This window comes from Rousettus aegyptiacus, unplaced genomic scaffold (genome assembly GCF_014176215.1).
Source record: "Rousettus aegyptiacus isolate mRouAeg1 unplaced genomic scaffold, mRouAeg1.p scaffold_m13_p_6, whole genome shotgun sequence".
Taxonomy (NCBI): Eukaryota; Metazoa; Chordata; class Mammalia; order Chiroptera; family Pteropodidae; genus Rousettus; species Rousettus aegyptiacus.
The window spans coordinates 66,783,817-66,793,162 of NW_023416309.1; the positions used below are offsets into that span (position 1 = coordinate 66,783,817).

Consider the following 9,346-nt stretch of genomic DNA (forward strand, 5'->3'; position numbering starts at 1 on the left):
CCTTTCTCTTCATATTTTTGAGAGATCTGGTTGTGTATATCGACAATTTGGGCGACCTGAAAATTCAAATTGAATCTCTAGTCACTAACGTTACAAAGAAGGATGACATAACCCTTGCTGGGAACATTTCACAGTGACTAAAGAACTAAAGTCCCTAATAGAAGAGATAGGCCTTCTATAACTTAGTTAAAACCCCTGAGACCTGCAGAGATGGCAGGTGCGTGTCCCCCGGGTTGCTTGCCTTTCATTTAAATTCTTGACTGAAAAAAAATCGATAATGCCTTTAGTAGAGTTGCTGGGTCTTTGAACCAGAGCATCTTTCCTTGACTCATCCAAATAATATTAATATAACATGCAACTAATGTATTATTGAAGGGGAAGTTTGTGGCATTTCACAAACTTCTGCTTCTGTAAATATGCTTGCTTACTGCATGCAAGGGCTCCTGCAAAAGCTCCCATGTACTTTGCTGGACTTACATGTGTAACTGTTTGCAAATATAACTATTTGTGCCTTTGCTCCATGAATGTAACCATTTGTACCCTAGCAGCTCCCACTTGCTGTAACAATTTGTATCTGTCAGCAACCCCTGACAACTGGAGGCCTTACCAGTAATACTACTTGTGGTCTCCATAGCAACCCCCTCTTCTTTGTAAAGGTTTGAGTTCAAACTGACCAATTAGTTTGTGTAAAAATTCTGGTATATAAGCAATATTTCAACTGAGCCCACTGCCCAGATCTTCAGAGCACTAGCTTGTCTAGGACCACACGTAATAAATTTGAATTGGTTTTGGAGCTTTTGGGATATTTTTCCACATTTCTGGAGGCCGCAGGGAGATTCCAACCACGCTGGCCTCTTGAGCCGGTGGGCCCGTGGCATGGCCTGGCGGAGGCGATCGAGAACCAAGACGACTGAGGAGATGCATCACCCATCTATTTCAGGTTCTCTTTCAGATTGGCGCCCCAACTCCCTGGCATAGCTGAGCCACCAACCAGACTCATGAGAGAGAAGGACTAAATTCACCAGAAACACCAGAAAAGGAAACAGGAGAAGATACTAAGGTAAGATCAAAGTGTATAATTCTGCGCAATGGTTGTTTTATATTTTGTTAAAAAAGCCAGGTAAAAAGAATAAAAAAATAAATGTACAAAGTAAGATCAGAGCGCTAAGTCAGTCTGAGGACAGCCCCCAAACTAGCCCTTCTGTTGGAGGGAAGAGGAGTAGGAACACCTCCTTAACTTAAACCAGTTAGGGAACAAGATGTGTGATCAGGAACCTGTTGCCAGGTTCATTGCCAGGTTCACCAGAAGTCTCTATGTGGGCAGAGGCTGAGTTTTCCTAGTGAAGGAGGCATCAGGTTGAAGCACACATCTACTAGTATTGGTGGGGGGGAGGCAATGTTTTAACCTGATGTATGAATGAGGGTTTAAGGGCATCCATCCACAGTCCAGGGTAAAATTGTTGGTATACTGCGGGAGGCAACTGCCTTAACCAGATAAAGTGGCTTGGTCGGCATTGATGGGTCATGCTGTCCCTTAAAGGCTGCGGAAGAATATCTGAGTGCAGATGAATATTTGGATAGCCTCCTCTTTGGGGGAGGCACCCACCCTTGTTTGACTTCTTGTCTGTTTTTGTGTCACCGTCACAGAATTCAACAGTAAGTAATGGGGGAAGTTCCATCACCCTTTGGAGGGCAACCAACTGCCCTCCACAAGTTATGGGGAAGTGGCTGCTCGTTCTCTAACGCACATTGTTAAGGAATGGTGGGAGGTGTGTGAAAGGGAATGAGTGCTAACTGATTGAGACATAGCCTCGCTACGAAGCGAGAGCTGAGCCCCAATCCGCGGTTCCGTATGGCTTACAGTGGCTCTACTGGAACTCCATGAGGAGTCTTCTCCAATGGTCTGGGTCAGGGGTTTATATCGACCTACCAATGCTAAGAGGTGCCTTAAATTCCCAGGAGGGAAGTGGCCAGAGATGGGTGAAGTGAGTGGCGTCCCCTCCAATATCCCTGACACTATCCCCCTTTCCATTGTGTGGCATAACTGTTGTCTGTTGTGGGAGGAGCAGGAGAAACCTCATATCTATATAAAGGAATGAGGCATGTTGAAGGAGGTTTAAGTAAGTAGAAAAGTATTCTATTGTAACAGAGGGAATAAAGAATGGAAACTTAAGTTGAAGAAAAGAAAGGTTTTTGCCTCGAAGGTGGTTATTACTGAAGGAATGAAAAAGAGGCAAGTGTATAAAAGGTTCATGGAAGTAGTAGAAGGTTTGTGAAGGGAAACTCTGAGAGAAAGAATATAGAAGAAGGTTTTCGGAAAAGATCTTGAGGAGAAATTTGATGTGATAAAGCAAAACAAGACTGGAAGTTTAAGTGTCGAAAGCAAGCTGATGTAAAATTGGAATTGCACATTAATGTTTCTAAGACTATTGGTCTGCTGCAAATGCTATGAAAAGGTTTTCTGAATAGAGAACTAGAATTCTGTATGTTGTCAAATTAATTTTGGTGTTTTGTGTTGCTTTAACCAGGTCTATGGAGCTTCAGGGAATATATTAACATTGGCCTCTGCGTCCAATTTTCGAAGGACGTTTCCTGCAAATATGGAGGGAGGTTCCTCTAAGCCAACTGTCTTAGACTGTTTGTTGGAGAACTTTAAGGAAGGCTTCTTAGAGAATTACGGGATCAGGTTGAATTCAGAAAAGCTTTGTATTCTTTGTGAACTCGAATGACCTGCTTTAGGGGTAGGTTGGCCCTTGGAAGGGACTCTCTAAATCTTCCCACAGTAAAAGCAGTATATTGGGTAGTGACAGAGACCCCTGGATATCCAGACCAGTGGCTGTACATAGACACATGGTTGCAAACTCCTACTATAGTGCTCCCTTGGGTTCCGCTTGGCACAAATAGGCAGGGACAGAATAAAGAATTTGAGATGTAACCAGCTAGGTAAAAGGTCAAGAAGCAGTCAGCAGAATTAATCCACCAAGGGGGCCTCGAGGAAGAAACTATCTTCCAACTGCCATATACCCCAGTAGCTCTGTAAGCCCCTGCGAGGACACTTTACTATCGGTTGCTGGACAGGTCTCCATCATCATTGCCTTTGTTGCCCCCTACTTCTTCAGAGCCCCGGGCTGGCACTATACCCTCCATCCCATTCAAGTTTGACTCCTCAAATCACTTTGTCCGGTATGTGGGGCAAAATTCTTGCAAGGAGGCGTAGACCCGGCTCCAGGGCCAGTTCCACGGCATGTTCCTAGTCTGTGACTCCTCCACCTTCCCTGGGGACAGTGTACTGTCTGTGTCCGAGAATGCGCGAGTTTCCCATTACCTATCATCTCGCTATCCAAACACTTATTTAAGATTGGGGACTTGGAGATTAATAACTTGCCAGCCCTGCTGGAGTTTTATAAAACTCACTGCCTGAACACCACCACCCCAATGGAGCCTGTGCCTAGGTATCTAAGCACATCGAAATATGTTTGGGGTCTCTATGACTTTCCTGGGAATGACGCTGAAGACCTGCCTTTTAAGAAGGGTGAGATCCTAATGGTAATAAAAACCCTAAAGAACAGTGGTGCAGTGCCTGGAACAAGGAAGACCCATCCCTTTCGTTAAGGAGCATATGAAATCCTCATGACATAGAATACACGAAAAGTCCAAATTGGAGGCAAAAGCTAGAGCTAGGAAGCCAACAAGTATGTCAAGAATGGCAGAGGTACATGAGAGACCCACAGAGTTCTTTGAGAAACTGTGCAAGGCGTACTGTGTGCACACCCCTTTTGTCCCCAAAGTATGAGAGAACGAGTGCATAATTAACATGGCATTCATGGCCCAATCCTCCACCGACATTTGCCTCAAATTTCAACAACTATAGGACTTTGCTGAGATGAACAACACTCAGCTACTGAAGGAGAAAGCCATGAACAAAAGGCCCAAGGGGTATCTGTGTCCTTGTTAATAGCTTTAATGGGGAACTCAGGCCCAGAATGACAGACTGTGGGGCCCTCACAAAAGAAAGAAACCAAAAGGAGACCTCCATTTTGTTGAGACCAATGAGCCTCCTGAAAAGAGACCTGCCATTGGAAAAATGAGTGCTCTCATCATAGGAAAATATCGAAAAGGTCAAAGAATTTAAGACACCAGCCTGACCCAGTCATCCAAGAGCTCAGTGGCCGGGCTGAGGAATAATCAATCTAGGAACAACCGGGCTTCCTGGTCCTAGGCTCCCAGGAGCCTACAGTTACAATAGAAGTAGGGGGCCAATCATTGACTTTTATAGCAGACATTAACACCAAAAGGAGTCTGTGAGTTCCTAGGGGAAGCCAAATCTAGGTACTGGGTTTCTCTGAAATTGTCAAGCTACCAAATAAGGAAAGATCCTCTGGTTTAGGGCTCCAAACAAGAAGAAGCTTTCGGAGAAATAAAGAAACTCTTAATCAGTACTCTAGCATTAAGAATACTGGATGTGACATGAGACTTTAACCTTTTCTGGGGTCATCACAGAAACAGTCGAGCCATGACAATGCCCAATTACATATTTGTCCGAACAGCTAGATCTAAAAGCTCTGGGAAGGCTGCCGCATCTCAGGGCCTTAGCTGCCACAGTAATCCTGGTCAAGGAAGCAAACAAGCTTACGCTGGGACGTCGCCAGAATAACTTGTCATCAAGGGCTGCTTTTTAGAAGTCCATGAGTCCGCCTTGAAACTGTAAGTACATTGAACGCTGCTATGGTAGGGGCTCTCAACCATGATTGTAGGGGGCCACAGACAAAATTTACTCTAGCAGCCAGACTAAATAGATGTTTCACTTTAAAACCCAGAACTAGTAATGTTCACAGATAGGAGCAACTTCATCCATGGAGGACAGCACAAAACCAGCGACACAATAACAGCTGCTGGTAATATAATTAGAGTTAAGGCTTTGCCACAGACTGGTTATCATAATGGACCAAACTATGGACACTCATCCAGGCACTACAACAGGTTAAAGGGAAATAGGCCAACATTGACAACATCTCAAGGTGTGCTTTTGTTGCCTTGCATATACTGAGGGCCTTTCACCAATGATGAAGGGGAAGTTGAATGCATGAACTGGACCCATGGAACCACCATAGCTAGCTTTTTCAGGAAACCTAAGACCCTGCCCTAATCAAGGCAGAAAAGGGAAAGAGCTCCATAAAACCCCAGTAGGCAGGGACTACAACCATTCTCAGCAGGAAGCAAGTACAGAAGAAGAGACCTCAAGTCCCTCAACATCCATGTAATAACAAGGGGGGTTCATGGCTTGTAAAAAAGAATTAGGCAGGAAAATTAGTTAAAGGGAGTTTCTGAGTCTGCTTGTAAAGGCACTAAGGTAATAGCTGACCTGGAAATGTCCCAACACTTTCAGGTCTTAGGGAAAATCTCCTGCCACATCACTAGAGAAATTTTAGAAAAGGGGCTCATCCTTTTAGAGCATTAGGTCCACCCCTTTCATCCGGAAGAAAAAGTACAGGTTAAAAGATTGGAAAAAGAAGCTGCTCCAACCAAGTTATAACAAATAATCCTATGCTGTAAAAGATTGAAACCAAGAAAGAGTACTATAAATTTTAATCTAATGTATTACCCTAAATTAAAGCAACCTAGAGTCAGGAACTGAAAATACAGTGTGAAATATCTGCTAAAATGTGTTTCATAATTTGGTTTAGCTAAAGTGTTCATTAGTCTAACATAATAGGTGTTATTAGAATATAAGATTGTCAAATTTACAAGGGATTTGGCACAATATGACACAGATTCTATGAGATAATTGTTATACTAATTTAATCAGATTCTCTCAGTTTTTCCTGGTTTGTCAGTGTAGTTAAGCATAAAGACCAGCCATCAGGACTGTCCAGATATTCTTCACAGTTGACTCCTGCAGAAATCCTTTTATAGATGGTACAGATGGATTTCATCGGCTCCTGTCAAGACAACGTGCCCTGCTCCAGCCACAAACCGGAAGCTGTCTGGTCTACGTATGGCTGAAGCTTGAGGAATTTCACCGTGAGACTCCTTATAATTGGACACTGGGGAAGGAGGGAAATTAGAGCAGAAAACTGTACATTGTGCATCCATGTTACTAAAAGGAGATCAGAAAATTTTCCATAGTCACTATGAATGTCAGAGAAGTCAAAAACGGACCTGGACTATAGCTAGACTCAATATTCAGTATGTAATCCAGGAGGTAATCAGCCTTATGTATGTTAACCACTAACACTAAGTATAGTCTTCCTGTTACTCAAGAAAAAGAAATTCAGAGCAGACAGTTTTAGAGAGAAACTAGGAGAACCCTGACCCTCCTTGTACATCAACAGACTCAGATGAGAAATGCCACCTACCAAAATAAGTTGGCACTTGATTATCTGTTAACAGCAGAAAAAGGCATGCATAGGAAATTCAATCTCACCAACTATTGTATACAAATAGATAACCAGGGCCAGGTAGTTTAGGACAATGTTGAACAAATAACACAACTAGCACATAAACCCGTGCAGATATGGCATGGATAAGACCCTGATAATCTCTTTAAAGGTTAGTTCTTTACTTTGGGAGGTGATGCACTAGTTTGGAAGTAGCAAAGGTATATCTTCCAGAGCTGCGCTGAGCGTGGCAGGATTTACCACTTGCTGGACTCAGCAAGCGGCACCCAAACAGGAAGATGCAAAAAAGGTAAGGTAAGGAGACTCCCACAGGAAGAGCATATGCAAAAGAGGGAGAAAAAGAGAAAATACGGATCACAGCCTAGTAGAATTCGAGAAAACGTGTTAAATTTAAAAGAATAAGCCGTCATTATCAGAAGTAAGATATAAGACAGCAAGGGCCAATGGAAAGATCCTTTATATACAAATGTTTAAGGCCATAGAAGAAAAAAACTGTAGTAGAAACCTTTATGTAATGGAATTATCAGTTTCTAGTCTAGGAAAGCAAGAAAGAAAGCAAAAAGGTGATGCACTAAAAATTTAAATGGGCGTCAAAGGGGAGAAACGAAGAGTAAATTTGGGGAATTTCATTAAAAACTAATCAGCTTTCTGCTTCTGTAAATATGCTTGCTTTCTGCAAATAAGCTTACTGCATGCAAGCGCTCCTACAAAAGCTCCCTTGCACTTTGCTCGACTTGCAAATGTAACTGTTCCTTTGCTCCACGAAGAGACTGTACCCTAACAGCTCCCTCTTTCTGTAACAATTTGTATCTGTTGGCAACTGTGACAACTCCTGGCCTTACCAGTGTTACTACTTGTAGTCTCCATAGTAACCCCCATCATTTGTAAAGGTTTGAGTTCAAACTGACCAATTAGCTGTTGTGAGAAACTGCCTGCAGTTCTGGCGGGATGCCTAGTGCTTGGAGCAACATCGTCATCAGCTGATGTGGACTTGCACAAGGACACATTGCAGGGAAGGCACACACGCCTGACCTAATAGATGTGGACTTGCACACAAGGACGCATTGCAGGGAGGGCGCACACGCCTGACCTATTCTGGGACGACTTGCTCTAGGGACAAGGATAACACAGTGACAAGAACTAGAAAAGATACTTAAGAGGAGATAGCTGAGAACACAGAGGTGGCTTTAAGGCCAGATCTGGGAGCTAGCTGTAGTTTGTATCCTGCTAATATCTGCTGACCTTAGAGTAACAATTACTTAATTACAAAACCAGCATTGTAGTGAAACTTAATAAAAAAGCCATGGAGACAGGGGTGGGGGATGCTAGCATTGCCATTCATCCCCTCTCCCTTATCCATGTTAGTAAAAGCATTTCCAGACTCTGACTCTTCTTCCTAACCGTCTCCACAACATTAGCTTCCGTAAAAATTCTGATATATAAGCAATATTTCAACTGAGCCCACTGCCCAGATCTTCAGAGCACTAGCTCATCTGGGACTACGTGTAATAAATTTGAATTCTTCTCTCCAAGTTACTGCTTGATTTTTCGTTGGACCAAGTGGTGGTGACCTTCCTTCTCTCACCAGAGTGGTATCAGAGAAGGCTTGCTAAAACATAAGATTTAAATAAAAATCCAAAGTAATATAATTCTCAAAGTGTCTCCAAATTTGGCAAAATACATAAATCTGCCAATTCAAGAAGTGAAGAAAATACCAAGCAGGATAAACACAAAGAAATCCAGATTAAGACATAATAAACTCCTGAGAACTAAAGACAAATAATAATTCTGGAAGCAGAAAGAAAGGACACTATACCAGAAACAGAAAAACAATCAAATGACAGCGGATTTCTCATCAGAAACCATGGAGGCCAGAAGGACAACATTTTTCAAGTACTGAAAGATTGTCAACTGAGATTATGAGTTTAATCAGTAACAGTGCAGCAAAAATTCTTCCCACCATGTTTCTGCCCTTGTACTGTAAAGATACATTGGAACAAGAACATACATTGCTTGATATAAATTGTGCTAAAATTCTTCCTGGAGGTAAACCAAAAACTATTTGATGATAACACTCAATAATTAAAAGCAGCAAAACTGGAAGAGAAGCTAAAAGTGAAAAAATAAGAAGCAGCGTGGGTTAAAATAGATGATCTAGCAAAAACCCCAAAATATCTAGTATGCAATGTATAAGTCAACCAAGTGCCTTCTGGTTGCAGTGTAGACAGATGGGTCTTTATCTGAAGATGTATGGATGCTAAGACAGTATTTTAAGAGATTTGTTGGGCTCAGAAGGATTGGAAGAACCTTCCTATGAACTAGTTCAAAATATCTATAACCAAGAAAACCTGGATACTTACTGCAGAAATGATGAGCTGGTTTCCTGGGATGGGTACTAGCCTTTCACAGTGGAATGTGTTAGAGCATGGGGATGCATTCTTTCCTGGATTCTGCAGAAATATATACATTTTGTGCAGTGCAAATTAGTTGCACTCAAAAGTCAAAACTTTCTCTAACTCAGTTCCATAGGAATACCAAATTTCTGCATTAGCTCAAGATTAGCTGTTCAAATAATAGTGAATTATCAGATTCCATTTTCAAAATATTTCATCACATTTGTCAGGTACTGGTGTCATCACAACCCCAGTATATTCTTATGGAAGAATATTTCACATAATCAGAGCTGCAGAAAAGCAGCCTGGTCTTCGTCTTCATGTTCTACCAAAATAGAACTTTTGACCATTTAAAATGGATGGTTCTATGATAATAATGCCAATATTTTTCATGTTGAAGGCATATTTTAAAAAGTATTAGGTATTTAAGGCTGTATAGCCTTAAAATTGTTTCCACGTGATTGTTAAAAGCATTTAAAATATAATCTTATAGAAATTGTTCTTTGCTTTCATGTTCTAGCACAACTCACTGGAAAAATTGACCTGGCAGACCTC

At 41.9% G+C, this 9,346-nt stretch overlaps 1 long non-coding RNA gene across 3 annotated transcripts; it reads left to right on the forward strand.

Annotated features, from left to right (window-relative positions):
• The first annotated feature begins 7 nt into the window (after positions 1 to 7).
• LOC118603901 lies at positions 8 to 8,866 on the forward strand. Of its 3 annotated transcripts, none has more exons than XR_004951457.1 (3): positions 8 to 217; positions 941 to 4,704; positions 5,914 to 8,866. It is a non-coding gene; the product is annotated as an uncharacterized LOC118603901 (long non-coding RNA). The 3 variants fall into 3 exon arrangements; XR_004951456.1 differs by having other exon boundaries at positions 941 to 1,060; positions 2,529 to 8,866; XR_004951458.1 differs by having other exon boundaries at positions 941 to 1,060; positions 4,548 to 8,866.
• The last annotated feature ends 480 nt before the right edge of the window (positions 8,867 to 9,346 follow it).